The following is a 17,009-nucleotide window of genomic DNA, read 5'->3' on the forward strand; positions in this document are numbered from 1 at the left end:
GTGCGCTGCTCTGGTTCGCCAGAAGCGGCTTAGTCATGCTGGCCACATGACCCGGAAGCTGTACACCGGCTCCCTCGCCCAATAAAGCGAGATGAGCACCGCAACCCCAGAGTCGGCCACGACTGGACCTAATGGTCAGGGGTCCCTTTACCTGTATGTATGTATGTATGTATGTATGTATGTATGTATGTATGTATTTCAGCAAGCAGTTTATATGTTTTCCAAATAGATAATACATGGGCATTTTTTAATCTGCATGCAAATACAAGCTCCAGTGGATTGAGTGGAAAAGACCAAGAGTTGGTCCAATGGTCAAGAAGGCGGTTTCTGCCCATGCTGTAGAAGGAAGTGAGGGGCAGATGGGGCTCATCAACCTGGGATCATTGCCCATCTAGGAGAAAGAAAACTCTGATCCCAAACCTCTGTTGCCTTGGGGTTATACTCATTCAGATCCATACCCACTGCCTTCTGGGGCGTCTTCATGGAGAAGAACCGGCTAAGGAGTAAACCCTATACAGAACCTGAGTGGAGTCCCTAAGATGGATGGATAGTATCTTGTACGCCTCCTTCTGGCAACTCCTGCAGCCAAGCTGATGCCAAACATATTGACCTGCTTTCGTTTGGACCACATCAGTGAGACCAAGAGGAGGGTCTTGTCCTCTGTGCAGCCCAGGACCTCCATGTACACTCCCCAGGCTTGCACCTCGGGGAGGTCACTTCAGTGCAGCTAATGCAGCAAAAAGCACGCAAGAGGCAACAACTACAAGTTACTGGTCTTTGCAGCTGCAGCAGGTGTTGTGGTTCTCCAGTGGTTTGACTTCACCCTCAGAGGCGTACTCCATTGTCTCTTGAGACAGATGGATGCCAACAGATACATAGGGGTAATAATGCATCCCCCCACACACACACTCTTCCTGTAGGAATGGAGGAGAAATCTGCTTCTGTTCACATTTAAAGGAAAACCAAACCTCATTTGTACTTCCCAGAACAAGATGTGAAGTGTAACACAGTCACCCTTTAAAATTCACCCTTCTCTGAATTTTGCAACACGGATTCCCAGGTGAGTAATGCAGAAACAAAAAGTATGTGTAGAAAAAGCATATATGGGTGGAAACAACATACAAAAGCACATTAGGGGAAACTGCTTGGAAAAAAAGCACATAACAGGCAATATTTTATACAGATCCCCCTCCCTAGGAAATTAAGCTCTCAGCAGAAAAAAAAAAGTTTGCCAACCCCCTCCCAAGTGGGTTAATGGCAGAGGTAACATTTGCTAAGGACATAATCTGCTGTTTTATTGTGCTCATTTTGTACTGCAATATTATTTTTTGCCGCACTCCATATGGAACTCCAAGTAAGATTAAGGGTGGAATAAGTTCCTAATAGCAGCTGAGGACTGCTCAGTCTTAATAGACTAAATTACATTAGAAACATAGGAAGACGCCTTATATAGAGTCACACTACTGGTCCATCTAGTTTTGTCTACACTGACTGGAAGCAGCTCTCCAAGGTTTCAGTCAGGGGTCTCTACCATTCTTACCTGGAGAATCCAGGAAACCTGTGATCTTCTGCATGCAGGCAGATGCTCTCTCTCGCTGAGCTATGGCCTCTCCCCATTGATTTTCACAATATGCCTTATGGGGAGGTTGCAAGGATGTGTGTTTTCCTAAAACACGCCATCCCAGGCAATTGATTGCTTTAATTTCTTCTGATTGACTTCATTACTCTGCAAAGTTCACATCTTTATAAAATATGATGGTTTACGCACCCAAATGAGCATAATTATCATAATATAGCTGCTATAACAAGCCTACACTTCTGGGAAAGTTTTTTTTTTAAAAAAAGACTTCCGAGATAATTAGTACAGGGGAATAATAAAAAAAAATGGCACAAATGTTTTGTGACACATATTAAAAGAGTATTATTTGTGCAGTAGGGAGCTGTCTGGGAGCCTTAGCTCTTAGCAAAAAGTTGTTTTAGATATTAAAGGCCCAAACACACAAGACGTTAAGTGTGATATTGCATTGAATCATTTGTTAGGGTTCCCCCTCTTTAAAAAATAGCAACTGGGGGGGATGGTGCAGGATGTGCATTACACTTTATGTGCCATGGTCCCCTCCCTCACCCTTCACTGTGGACCAATCCTTGCTCTCCCCCCCCCCAGCTGAAATGTTAAAGGGAGACAGGGGTGCTGACTCCTAGGGACTGAACCCCTTTGAACCATCCCAATATTTGTTGTGGGGCTGGGCCTCCTCAATATTCCTCCAGGTGTCACACACAATATTGCACAGGGCATCACACAGCCATGTGAACCAGGGGCACAGTGATGGCTTCCCCCTCTTCCTTATCCTGACGTGGAGGGGAAGCAGCCCCCGGCCCATGGCAGCAGGAGGAGACCAGAGGAGCTGCTGGTCATGGAGGGTTGTGGGTTCTAGCTCCACATTGGGCCAAAAAAGAGAGTTCTGTCTTTGTTCCTAGAACTGTAGAATGGTAGAGTTGGAAGGTACCCCAGGGCTATCTAGCAATGTAGGAATCTCAACTTGAGGTTCCCCATCCAACCAGGAACCATAACAGACCCTGCTTAGCTTTGCAAATGTGCTAGCAGTTTTATTGCTGTAGTCAGCTCTTCTGGGGGGAAAACCCATGGTGGTAGAGAGGAGACAATTATCTAGCAGAGTTGGAAATAGATGTTTTTGGGACTCCAAAACAGATGTGGGGAAAACTTAAGCCTTCCAGTTGTTGTTGGATTACAACTCCCATCATCCCTGGCAATTGGCCTCAAGAAGGTGGTGGGATCTCCTTCCTTGGAGATTTTTAAACAGAGGTTGGATGGCCATCTGTCATGAATGCTTTAGCTGAGATTCCTGCATTGCAGAGAGTTGGACTAGATGTTTCTTGTGGTCCCTTCCAACTCTATAATTCTATGATTGTATTTTAAAATTTATATTTTATTGAGTTTCACATATAGTGGTACCTCGGGTTAAGAACCTAATTCGTTCTGGAGGTCTGTTCTTAACCTGAAACTGTTCTTAACCTGTGGTACCACTTCAGCTAATGGGGCCTCCCACTGCCGTCGCCACGCGATTTCAGTTCTCATTCTGAAGCCAAGTTAACCCGAGGTACTATTTCTGGGTTAGCAGAGTCTGTAACCTGAAGCGTCTGTAACCTGAAGCGTCTGTAACCCGAGGTACCACTGTAATCCATCTTAATTCCATTACAAATCACCAATTTTTGTTATTCTTTGTCTTCCCATATCGTTCGATAAGGCGTGTTAACTCAAATCTCTTTACTGCCCTGATTCTGTATGGGAGAGTATGGTCCTTTGAGTAGCCTGGGCCTAAGCCCTATATCTTCTTACAAAACAACAACAACAACAACAACAGCCCACCACTTTGCAATAACTCCCCACCACCCCTGGGCCTATAATGACACCGAGTGCCAGCAGAACAGGTCTTATCCACCTTCCATGGGAGATCTGCCCTTCCTCCAGCTCCACCTCCCCATTTGGCTGCCCACCCATGCATCCGACGGGCTCTTCATCGTCATTACCGGTGCTGCAGTGCGACTCTCTGGAGGAGCTGCGCCTCTGGAACGGACAAGGGAGGACATAATGAGGCCGGCAATGTTCAAAAGGGAGCTATTACAGCAAAGGCAACGCGCTCCATTGATACGTTAATGTTATCGTAAGGAATTAGATTGGTCCAACAAAGTGGCTTTTGTGGCTTTGAAAGGGAGCTGGAATTTTCCCAGGGAGGACGCTTGGCTGGGAAAGGGAGGGAGGGAGGGAGGGTGAAGCAGGGGAAAGATTGGGGCAGACAGGGCGAGCGATTGTCTGGGCTGTTTCAGGTGGTTATTTGGATGTATTGTGTGTGTGTCCCAGGTGGCAACAAGAGAGAAGGCCTTTTCAGCAAGTTGGACAATGTGCTCCGATACATCACTGTGCTGAGCAGCAAACCATTTAGGTCTGTGCAACCAAATCCGGCTGAAGCCCTGATGCCAATCAAGCCAATTCAAGCTTCTGTTTGAGACAACCCTGGCTATCCCACCTCAGCAATCCAGGGCTGTCAAAAAGGCAGAGCAGTTGAGCAGCAGGGTGAGGGGAGAAGGAGTCAGGCAGCCTTTGCATGGTTCATTTTGCCAGGAAGTTCCCTGCATGAACATGTTGGGGAAGTAACCCCTAGCAGGATTTTGCCCCCTGGTCATGAGCTGTTGAGCAGACGTTTCAGTCCTGCCTTCCGAAGCAGCACCCAGCAGGATTTATTCATTTAATGGATGCGTTTATATCCTGCCTTTCTCCCAAGTTGTGAGCTAAGGCAGCGTACGACGTTTTAAAACCATCATTCTAAAATACAAAGAAACAGAACCAAACTATTGGTTCAAAAAACAAAACAAAACACATTTAGAACCAGCATTAAAATATGGATTGCCCTAACCTCAGCCGCGGGTGGTGCTGTGGGTTAAAGCCTCAGCGCCTAGGACTTGCCGATCGAAAGGTCGGCAGTTCGAATCCCCGCGGCGGGGTGCGCTCCTGTCGCTTGGTCCCAGCGCCTGCCAACCTAGCAGTTCAAAAGCACCCCCGGGTGCAAGTAGATAAATAGGGACTGCTTACTAGCGGGAAGGTAAACGGCGTTCCGTGTCCTGCACTGGCTCGCCAGATGCAGCTTGTCATGCTGGCCACGTGACCCGGAAGTGTCTGCGGACAGCGCTGGCCCCCGGCCTATAGAGTGAGATGGGCGCACAACCCTAGAGTCTGTCAAGACTGGCCCGTATGGGCAGGGGTACCTTTACCTTTTTAACCTCAGCCTGGTGGTCAGTCTCATCTGCACCTTAGTTTTCAAAGGCATGTCTTAGCATGCCAGCAGAAAAATTAGGAGAGAACCAGTCTCTAATCTCTCTTTACTGCTCATCTCTGAGTCTCCATGGTGAACTGCAGCTGGACCAGCCCCAACACCCAGGCCTCAGTTCTTCCACATACATGCACCAATGTGAGGGTGGGAGACACCTACATCAGTCAATCATAGAAATGCGTTGTAGCTTTCATCTGTTCAGAATAGAAGGAGGGGTGGATAGGCAATTCTGGCATCCAATGAAATGTGGCCCGTGGTGTGTTAGACAACAATAAGTGCACAGTGAAACTATGGGATTTGCTCCTCCAAAAAACAGTGATGACCACTAGGCAAATTCATGGAGGACAAGGCTATCTTTCAAGACCTGCTAACCATAATGGCTATGTCCTGCCTCCACTATTGGAGTCCTATGCCTCTGAATGCTAGTTGCTGGAAGCCATAGGATGAGAGAGCTCTCTTGTGCTTGGCTTGTGCTTTTGGGCTTCTCACAGTCATGTGGTTGGTAGTTAATTAATTAATTAATTAATTAATTAATTATACCCCGCCCATCTGCCTGGGTTTCCCCAGCCACTCTGGGCAACTTCCAACAGAACACCAAAATACAATAACCTATTAAACATTAAAAGCCTCCCTAAAACAGGGCTGGCTTCAGATGTCTTCTAAAAGTCTGGTATTTGTTTTTCTCTTTGACATCTGGTGGGAGGGCATTCCACAGGGCAGGTGCCACTACCGAGAAGGACCTCTGCCTGGTTCCCTGTAACTTGGCTTCTCGCAGTGAGGGAACCACCAGAAGGCCCTCGGAGGTGGACCTCAGTGTGGGATGTGATCCATTGGTGCAGTCCTTATTTCCCTAGAGTGGGCACAAGCAGGGGGACATCCAGTCAGTGTAACTTCCTGTTCCACTGGTCTGGAGCTTCCTCCCCCTGCATGTGACCTGGGAGATGGGCGTGGCTCTGGCTCACTCCACAAAAGAGCCAAGTCAGGCAGCCATTTTCTCACTTGCAGTCTAGTTCGTCTTGAAGTTGTCTTCTTTTGTCTCTTCTTGTCTTGCTCTCTCTTGCTGCCATGCTGCTCTCCAGCAGCCATTCTGTACTCTTAATGTAATTTTGCTGTCTGCTGGTTCTCAGCCAGCAGCACATGAGTTCAGTCTCCCTATAAGATGAGCTCACAGTTTATTGTGTAACTATCAAGTAAAGCCTGCCTTTCAGGGATCGTATCGTGAACTGAAATGTGAGTAAACGTTTTGTTGCTTTACTCAGAAAGACTCTTGTGCCTTCATTCTTTTAGGAGGGGTAAAAGGGGACACCAGGAAATAATCTTAACTATGAGATTGAAACGAATCTGCAAACTAGCTTCCAGCTATATTAAGGTGAATCTGCGCTGCTACATCACTTACTAGGGTGAGTGAAAGAAGGATAATACTTATTCAATATATCCTTTTCTATTATCCTTAACATTCCCACAGCTGGCCCCTGTGAAAGCAGAATGCTGGACTAGATGGACCCTTGGCCTGATCTAACAGGAGCTTATGATGTTCTTCTGCTCTTTCTTCTCATATTCTTAAGTGAAAATGAGGAGTTAGGAACCACTCCTTTTTGCAGGTTAATAAGAACGAGCTGGCAAGGCAATCGACTCCCCTTAGAGAACTGATGATCGCAGGTCTCTTTAATGCCATCACACTTGAAAAACTGTGTGTGCTTAGTCATACTTTTTTGTGTAAATATCATGGTAGAAAGATGTGACATTTTCTGGCCTGCTCTTCAGTGTTAATAAAAGATCCCAAGAACAGGGTGACCTTTTCACAAAGGATTTGTAAATGCCAAAAACTGCATTATGCGGCTCTCTCTCTCTCTCTCTCTCTCTCTCTCTCTCTCTCTCTCTCTCTCTCTCTCTGTGTGTGTGTGTGTGTGTGTGTGTGTGTGTGTAGCAGCAGCTTTATAACACTGCATTTACTTATTTAGTTCCAAATATTCATAGGTTGCTTTCCTGAGCGCAACTCATCCAAGGCAGCTCACATAAGAAAGCTTTGATACAGAATCTACAGTATGATATCTAAAAACACAACACAATTCTGCAGTAACTCCAGAGTTGCTAATTCAACATTAATTAAAAGCAGCAACAAAACCATACCCAGTCTGAGGTATTAAGCACAATTTCACAGTGCAGAAATTAAACAAGGCGCACCTCAGCCTTAATAGTTGTCAGTCATGTGAAAGTCAGCTGAAGTAGGTAGGTCTCCCGAGTCTTTTGAAAAGGCTTGATCCCAGAGCTGAAAGGATCACCATAGAAAAAGGACACCTCAGCTTGTTCCTATTTGTTTTCTTTCCTGCTGGGAGTTACTGGTGCAGTCTGACTATTTCAACTTAGCAGTACAGATGGACAGATCTGTTCATTTTTGTTTCTCTCAGTTTTTCAGTTTTCCAATCTTAAATTCAGTTCTCCACATTCCTGCAGCGACTTGTGGTGTTGTCTTAGTCCTCATGGAAATTATTCACCCTTTACTTTCTTTAATATTTTCTCACACTGTATTTTGGTAAGAATTGCATGAAGATGAAGATGATGGGCAGCTGGTGAAAAACCCTGTGTGAGAGGCAGGGAAGGGAAGATCTCCTCGGGTGAGAGGCTGGGGGAAGAGGCAAATGTTCCCAGGTGAAAGATGGGTGGGTACATCCTTCTCTGTATGGGATAAGAGCTAGGATATATTTGTGAAAGAGGACCCTGTATTCCTTTAGCCTTTTTTCTTCTTCTCTTCTCTTGTATTTCTTTTACTATTTTTTGTTTAAATAATAATAATAATAATAATAATAATAATAATAATAATAATAATAATAATAAATATTAATAATTTTTTTAATTTATACCCCAACCTTCCTGGTTCAAAAACCAGGCTCAGGGCGGCTAACAACAAATTTAAAACACTTTAAAACAATTATAAAAGCAGCATAAAATACGGTATAAAAACATGAATAACAATAACAATAAAAAATCAATTAGATAATCCCCAGGGCTAGCTGGCTGAATTGCTCCTACCTGGGCCAGAGAGGAAGCCAGGGGAGAATTAGCTGTGGGGTCTCATAAAAGGGAGGGGAGGGAAGAGAAGGGAAATAAAAGATCAGGCTGAATTCAAATTAAAGGCCAGGCGGAATAGCTCTGTCTTACAGGCCCGACAGAAGGAAGTTAAATCCTGAAGGCATGTCCTGAAGGGACAGAGCATTCCACCAGGTCGGAGCCATCACTGAAAAGGCCCTGAGTGAAATGTAATAAAGAGCTCTGTTACCCTACTGCAAGAAATGCACTTTTTTGGGCGGGGGAGTACTTTATGTGGTTTTGAAAGTGAGGAGGAAATGAACTGAAAAGTGTGGGAGGGGGAATAATTAATGGGGAGGTGTGTAAACATCCCATAAGCAAATCAGGATGAATGCTTAGTGAATGCTCTTTGTCATGGAACTGCCCCATGAGAAAAAGTTCAGGATGAACGCTCAATAAAATCTAAATCACCAAGTTATCTTTGTACAAGCGAAATCTGTTTGAATGCTGAATAAGCAGGTCATCTGGACCAGCTCCGAGTTAATATTTATTTTGTTTAACAGGATTTATATACCACTCAGTCATAAAAAAACACCTTTAAGCAGCTTACATAAAATGTCATGAAATCAGATATTAAAAAGAAGGTTGCCTAAATAGATTCAAATTAAACTCAGTTTTAAAAAAACAGTAGAAAATAAGATTGCATGTTAAAAGACAAGTCAGATGTACATCTCTGTGTAGGCTTGCTTGGACAAAACAAAAGTTTTTAACAGGTGCCAAAAACTGTACAGTGAAGGTGCTTGTCTAATATCAAGCTAGAGGGAGCTCCAAAGTGTAGATGCTTAGGATTGCATTCAGGTAACTGGTAAATTCTTTTCACTCCTCCCGAGTGCTAAAAAGCCCACTGACATGTGATGCAAGGTTTATTTATTTTTAAACTTTTATTTATGCAATTTTAACAACTTTTATACACACATCATACGGTATCCATCACTTACCATACTGTTCCGTGTATAAGACGAGGTTTTTTGAAATTGGGGGTCGTCTTATACACAGATAGTGCATAGTGGAGACTTGGGATTGATTGCTGCCGCAAGCTGGAGATTGTCAGCGGCAATTGGGCATGCAACTGGCGTCTTCTGCCGGTGACAGGACAGACGATAGATGGCTTTTGCAACACGTGCAATTGGCAGTGTAGGTCAGCGATTGGCAGCGTAGGTCAGGCGAATGAGCAATTTTTGGCAATCCCCCTCCCACCCCAAAAAAGTGCAACTACAGTGGTACCTCAAGTTACAAACGCTTTGGGTGACAAACGCCGCTAACCTGGAAGTAGTACCTCGGGTTGCGAACTTTGCCCCAGGATGAGAAGGGAAATCGCACTGCAGTGGTGCAGCAGCAGCGTGAGGCCCCATTAGCTAAAGTGGTACCTCAGGTTAAGAACGATTTCAGGTTAAGAACAGACCTCTGGAACGAATGAAGTTCGTCACCCGAGGTACCACTGTAAGGGCAATCCTCCCCTCCCCAAAAAGCTCAACACCTCTGAGCAATCTCCCCCATTTTCTTAATTTGGAGTCCCCCCAAATAGGGGGTGTCTTATACATGGGGGCGTGTTATGCACGGAAAAATACGGTATATCTTTTCCTAGGTCTTCCCAGTTCATCTCTCCGTGGAATTCTAGGGAATTGTACCCTGTAATGCAAGGTACCCTGTAATACAAGGCTCACATTTGCAATCTGTTTGCTTCCGAGCTTAACCAGTTAATGTGCAAGGGGAGCAAGTTAAAAATGATGACAGTGCTAGGATGCCTGGAACATGCCCAATGCCTCACCTGACCGACAAAGAGGGGCAAGGTAAGGATTGACATAGCAGGTTCAAGAACAGTGCTGGTACTGAACTGTACCACACCCTTCTGCTACCTGTTTTGAACAAGAAACTTGGGATTTGTGCAAGAGACCAAAACAAACCATAGCAGTGCATATCCCTCATCCCACAACGATGCATTACTCTCAAAGCACTTTTCAGAAAATGGACAGTAAATACAATTATAGCACGATACTGTAATATACAATGGAAATTATAATCCCATTACAGTAGAATATTGACTGTTTAACAAGTAACACTTCGGCGAAGCCATATCAAAAAAGTTTAAATGAGCATCAAAGATATCAATGCGGTCAGTTAGCTATAGCCAGTGCCAATAACATCAACATTATATCCACATTAAGAAATCCATTCAGCGGTTCATAGGAAGAGGCCTAACAATCAGAAACCTATCTAGCTTGACATCAAACTAGCAGCAAAAGCAGAAGAGAGAAAGAAGCGTGCAAACAAGGGCAACCATCCTTTCTTCCTTCCTAAACACCAAGGAAAGGGGTCCTCTGCCCTACAGGTGTTGCCCATCAACCCTGACCATTGGTCATGCTAGATCAGGGCAGATGGGACCCAGAGCTGAACAACATCTGAAGTTCCACCAATTGGAATATCAACCATACACCAAAACCACAGTTTCCAACTAAAAGAAATGGTCCTAAATGAAATTCCTCCTTTCCTGGAATCAAACTCTAGTCCCCAAAGAGAAGGCATAAGTACCACAAAGCTACCACGTTGTGTTGGAGGAGCTGGTCATGGAGGAAGGGGTTAATTTATTCGTGGTCACAAATCATCACATGTATGAGATAAGCCAACAGGTGCGTGGTCAGCCAAGCCAGTTGCAATGGCTCTGGCTCGCTACCCCCATACAGATCCAAAATGCTTCATGCAACAGGCTGTGTACATTTCTGCCTTGGTCCAAGACACCCATGCTGGATGTACAATGAACTGAAAAAAAAGTTTAAAATAACCTTTGTTTAAAAAAAACCAGAAGCCTTTCTGTTGGGTATTATAAGACAAGAATTGCCGAAAGAAAATAAAACATGATGTATGCTACAACAACAGCAAGAATTTTAATAGCACAGAATTGGAAGACTGGAGAAATACCATCCAAAGAACAATGGCAAGAAAAGCTGATGAACTACGCAGAGTTAGCAAAGTTAACGGATAAACTGCATGAAAAGGACAGTAGTGACTTTGGAAAAGAATGGGAACATTTTACAACTGTCTAGGTTTGTCATTACTTTTCTCCCAAGAAGCAGGCGTCTTTTAATTTCATGACTACTGTCACCATCTGCAGTGATCATGGAGCCCAAGAAAGTAAAATCTCTCACTGCCTCCAATTCTTCCCCTTCTATTTGCCAGGAGGTGATGGGGCCCTGTGTCCATGATCTTAGTTTTTTTGATGTTGAGCTTCAGACCATATTTTGCACTCTCCTCTTTCACCCTCATTAAGTGGTTCTTTAATTCCTCCTCGCTTTCTGCCATCAAAGTTGTGTCATCTGCAGATCTGAGGTTGTTGATATTTCTTCCAGCAATCTTAGTTCTGGCTTGGGATTCATCCAGTCCAGCCTTTTGCATGATGAATTTTGCATACAAGCAGGGAGACAATATACAGCCTTGTCGTACTCCTTTCCCAATTTTGAACCAATCAGTTGTTCCATATCCAGTTCTAACTGTAACTTCTTGTCCCACACAGAGATTTCTCAGGAGACAGATGAGGTGATCAGGCACTCCCATTTCTTTAAGGGATCCTTAGGAAAGGAATTTAAAATAAAACTGCCCAGATCGTAATGCCGTTGCGCAAATCTATTTTGCAGCTGCGTTTGGAGTACTGGTTGCCTCAAAAAGGATATGGATGCTCTTACCTACTTCTAACTCTATGTTCTTTTTGAAGCTCAGATTAACTCCACAGGATTCAAATGGTTTGATGTGTGCACACTTTCTCTGTCTTGTGGGGAGGAGGGAGTGTGTGTGTGATCCACTGAAGAAGTGAGCAAAGGAGATCACTCAAAAATTCATGTGTCCATGGGACTAAAAAGGTTGATGATCCTGTGAAAGCCAATTTCTCAGAGGCTTCTCAAATTGAACAGTGTACACTGATTTCAGTTTAGTTGTTCTTCATTTACGGAATCCTACAAGCCCTGCGTATGTCGAGACAAGAGAGATTGTTATGGGCCCTGTTCTCCTTGTTTATCATGCTCCCAAGGATCATTAAGATGCAGGCAGAGCTTTAATTAATGCATCCTGTGAAGAGGCCCATTGTTCCTTCCATTTGGGAAAGAATTAGTGAATGTCTACATTGTTTCAGCTGGCTGATGTAAGCCTTCGTTCTTAAAAAAAACCCAAAACCATTCTGGAAGGTTGAAAAGCCTTTCTTGGTTTCACTTAATCGATTCCTGGCAGCTTCTAACCTAAACAATAGGAAATGATTTCAATCTAGATCTCTTGGTGTCAAGAAATCACCAGAGATCATCAAGGTTTGCTTTTCAGCATTGCATTTCAGCTTGACAGACTTCTAGGTCTGAGCTAGGTCATTGCTACTGATTGTGCCTGTAAATTAAACAAACCAAAAAAGTCGAGAATTTGTTCACCTGGGTTATGTCTTTCTCCCAGATGCAACAAATCAGCCCTGGCCAAAACTGACTATAAAAATGAGATGCAGGGTAGATAGATGAATGGATTGCTCTGTGCTGGAATGAAAGCTGTAACTAACAGAGAACCAACATCTGTTGGTGTGTTGATGCTGTGTCCCCTTATGCTCAAGTTGCATATCTGTGCAAATAAAACCATATGTCTTAAGGGCACCACAGTTTCCACAGACTTTCCTTACAAGGAAACCAAGCCTGGAGTCTCTCACTGCTTGGAGACTGGGGTGGTGTGAAACAATACAATCCCTATGATAAGAGTGGATGGCAACCAATCACCTGGTCAGGAACCAGTGTCCGCCATATGGGAGGAAGCTAGGTCCCAGGAAAGACAGAGCTGTCCCCTAATTTGGTGCTGAAGAGGTCTAGCTATGTCACCTTACAAAGACTATTAGCCAGTTGAAATAGCCGAGGTTCACTAATTTGTCCAAGGGAGGGGAGATGAAGTGTACTGCTCAACCTTGTTGAGTGTTGCCATGGGATTGACTGAAGGGGATGTCCTGCAGGCTTGTGAGGTGGAGAGATCTTTGCTTGTCCCCTTTGGCATTTCCTTCTCGCTCTAGGGCAGGAAGGGACAGGCCAGCCTTATGCCTTCCTTTCTGCCTTCCAAGAGTGTGGATTTTTTTTTACAAAACACAATCTGGGTTTCTGCCCCATTCGAGAAGAAGAAGAAGAAGAAGAAGAAGAAGAAGAAGAAGAAGAAGAAGAAGAAGAAGAAGAAGAAGAGCAGCACTATTTCTGGGTTAGCGGAGTCTGTAACCTGAAGCGTATGTAACCCGAGGTACCACTGTATAGGAAACTGCCTTCTGCTGAATCAGATTATTGGTCCAACTAGCTCAGTACTGTCTACATAATCCTTTCTCGACCTTGGAACCCCAGATGTTCTTGAACTACAACTCCGATCACCCCTGGCTACTGGCCACCCTGGCTAGCAATGATGGGAGTTGTAGTCCAGCAACATCTGCAAAACCAAGGTTGGGAAAGGCTGGTTTACATTGACAGGCAGCAGCTCTCCAGGGTTTCAAACTGGGGGCGGGGTCTCTCTCAGCCGTGCCTGGAGGTGCCAAATGTTGAAGCTGGGACCTTCTGCATGCAAAGCAGATGTTCAGCCACCAAGCTACATCCCTTTCCCCAAATCTTCCCCCATTAACTTAAGAGACTGTTCACCTCCCCTGCTTCCTAGTTCTAGGAACACAGGACGTTGCCTTATACAGTAGTGGTACCTCAGGTGAAGTATTTAATTCATTCCGGAGGTCTGTTCTTAACCTGAAACTGTTCTTAGCCTGAAGCACCACTTTAGCCAATGGGGCCTCTCGCTGCTGCTGCACCGCTGGAGCCCGATTTCTGTTCTCATCCTGAAGCAAAGTTCTTAACCCGAGGTACTATTTCTGGGTTAGCAGAGTCTGTAACCTGAAGCATATGTAACCTGAAATGTATGTAACCTGAGGTACCACTGTACTGAGTCAGAACAGTGTCCATCGAGACGCATGTTGTCAAAACTGATTGGCAGCAGCCAATCAGTTGAAACTGAGAGTCTCAGTGCAAGGGAAATGCTTCTAAATGCAAGGGTAATGCTCTACCACTGAGCTATATTCTTTCCCCAAAAGATAATTAAAGGTTCAGATACAGATTCAGATATAGATACAGATATGGCTATATGCTGTTGTTTAATTACTTGCATAGCTAGAGATGGAATCATAGAATGGTGGAGTTGGGAGGGACCACGAGGGTCATCTAGTCCAACCCCCTGCAATATAAGAATCCTTTGACCAACATGGGGCTTGAACCCACGACCTTGAGATTAAGAGCCTCATCCTCTACCGACTGAGCTATGGTGAACGTCCACCATAAAGGTAAAGGTAAAGGTACCCCTGCCCGTACGGGCCAGTCTTGCCAGACTCTAGGGTTGTGCACTCATCTCACTCTATAGGCCGGGAGCCAGCGCTGTCCGCAGACACTTCCGGGTCACGTGGCCAGCGTGACAAGCTGCATCTGGCGAGCCAGCGCAGCACACGGAACGCCGTTTACCTTCCCGCTGGTAAGCGGTCCCTATTTATCTACTTGCACCCGAAGGTGCTTTCGAACTGCTAGGTTGGCAGGCGCTGGGACCGAACGTCCACCATATTATTGCCCAATTATTATTATTAATTGGAGTTTAGATCCTGCTCTTTCTCTCAAAGGAACGCAGGGTGGCAAACCGATTCATAGCTTGAAGCAAACAAAAAACCATTTTAAATCAGTTAAAACTTTCCCAATCAATTACAGTGGAAAAAACCTACAAGCAGTGAACATCTGTTAGTGAAGATACAACAAAATGCGTATCTATTAAGAGAAATTGCTTGCAAAATACATGTTTATTAAGCAAAAATGCACTAGAAAATGTCTATAGGAACCTCCCCCTAAACTGCTGAATTTTTTTCAAGAGGAATTTTAGATGAAGAAAATTGCAGACTGGTGTGGAAATGTAGAGTGGAATTTAAGATGGCAAAAATGAGAAGCTGAAATGGATACTGTAGATCCAAACAGCAATAGAAACTGGCCGTCCTTAATTCAGGAGACAATTAAGGCTTGGGTCTCTCTCTCTCTCTCTGTCCTCCAGTGGCATGGAATATTGCGACAACAGGGGTTAATTTGTACGTACACCATCAAAAGGCCAAGGCTCATTTATATTCTGGAGCTGACTTTAATTGCCTTTCCTACACACACAGCTCTGCAGCCAGCCCTGCATTCTGTTCCTTTGCTTAAAGCTGATAATAAGCTGTCCATCTACATAACCGCTCAGCTGACACAAATCATGATGGATAGGGAAAGCAGTAAAATAAAATAAAAAAAGCCAGTCTAATGAGACAATGCTAAGAATGAGGAGGGGGGGAAGCGGGGCATTGTGTGAACTGTGTTATTTAATCACATGCACGGGAGAGTAGAATGAATGCTCTCTCTTCCCTCCTCCCCTTTCTATTGAAATATAAAACGCTTTTGAAAAATTTCAGGAATCTACGGGTTTCCAATAAAACATAATCCCCATAATCCCTGGCCTTCACCCGTCTATAGACACACGTAATAATAAGGAAAAATAATAATAATAATAATAATAATAATAATAATAATAATAATAATAATCCAGATTCAGCAAAAACACAAATGGCTTTTCACGGTTTGCCTTTCAAAGCGAAATGGGGAATCGTCTCCCTTGTCGTGATAAGGTCACTTTGAATTCTTGAATTGCATTCAATTGCTGCAGAGTAGGCTCATTAACTGGGGGAGAGGGGGGGAGAGAGACCTATTTGCATATCTTAAGCATTGCAACCCTGGATATTAAGAAAGAAGGTATTGTGCTGAGGTACGCCTGGAGAAAAGCACATTGAAAAGCAAGTAAGGGGGACAATGATCGCTTTGGCTTTGGCCAAATGTCACAATACAAAGAGCTCTTGGTGTGTGAGTGCATGTGTGCTTAACCAAATCAACCTGAGTGCTTATTTCAGAGAGGAAGAGTGCTAGGGAAGAGACGCTTTCTCCCCCTCCTTCCTTCCTGTTGATGCTTGTTCATGGCTTCTATCTTCTGTGAGACTCTTGCCCTTGGGAGGTCACATAACTCCATACCCTCTAACATTTTAACCCACGCCTGAATAGCTCAGTTGGTTGGTGTGGTGCTGATAACGCCAAGGTTGCAGGTTCGATCCCTGCATGGGACAGCTGCATATTCCTGCATTGCAGGGGGTTGAACTAAATGATCCTAAATGATCCTTCCAACTCTACGATTCTATGATTAAACATTTCCTCAACGAAAATTGTTCTTGTTGTTGTTGTTTAGTCATTTAGTCATGTCCGACTCTTTGTGACTCCATGGACACCAGGCACTCCTGTCTTCCACTGCCTCCCGCGGTTTGGTCAAACTCATGCTGGTAGCTTTGAGAACACTGTCCAACCATCTCGTCCTCTGTCGTCCCCTTCTCCTTGTGCCCTCCATCTGTCCCAACATCAGGGTCTTTTCCAGGGAGTCTTCTCTTCTCAGGACAGGGCCAAAGTATTGGAGCCTCAGCTTCAGGATCTGTCCTTCCAGTGAGCACTCAGGGCTGATTTCCTTCAGAATGGATAGGTTTGATCTTCTTGCAGTCCATGGGACTCTCCAGAGTCTCCTCCAGCACCATAATTCAAAAGCATCAATTCTTTGGTGATCAGCCTTCTTTATGGTCCAGCTCTCACTTCCATACATCACTTCTGGGAAAACCATAGTTTTTACTATAGGGACCTTTGTTGGCAAGGTGATGTCTCTGCTTTTTAAGATGCTCTCATTGCAATGAAAATAGGGACATCCTAAAGAAAAGCGGGACATTCTGGGATCAGATCAGAAACCAGGACGGCTTCTGTAAATCTGGGGCTGTCCCTGGAAAATAGGGACACTTGGAGGGCCTGCATTTGCTTCAGGCAGCGGAGCTGACCCCCGCCCTGCCCCTACCATTGTTCCATTTCCGGTTCCACTGGGGCTTTGCCTGCACCACAAATGCTGCTGCTGCAATTGGGGTGCAGTTGTGGTGATGGGGTTGGCAGCCATGCAGGCACAGTGGTGGAGGCAGGGAGGGGGGAACCCAGATCGGGGCAGCATCAGGCACTAGGGTGT

This window comes from Podarcis muralis, chromosome 15 (assembly GCF_964188315.1).
Source record: "Podarcis muralis chromosome 15, rPodMur119.hap1.1, whole genome shotgun sequence".
Taxonomy (NCBI): Eukaryota; Metazoa; Chordata; class Lepidosauria; order Squamata; family Lacertidae; genus Podarcis; species Podarcis muralis.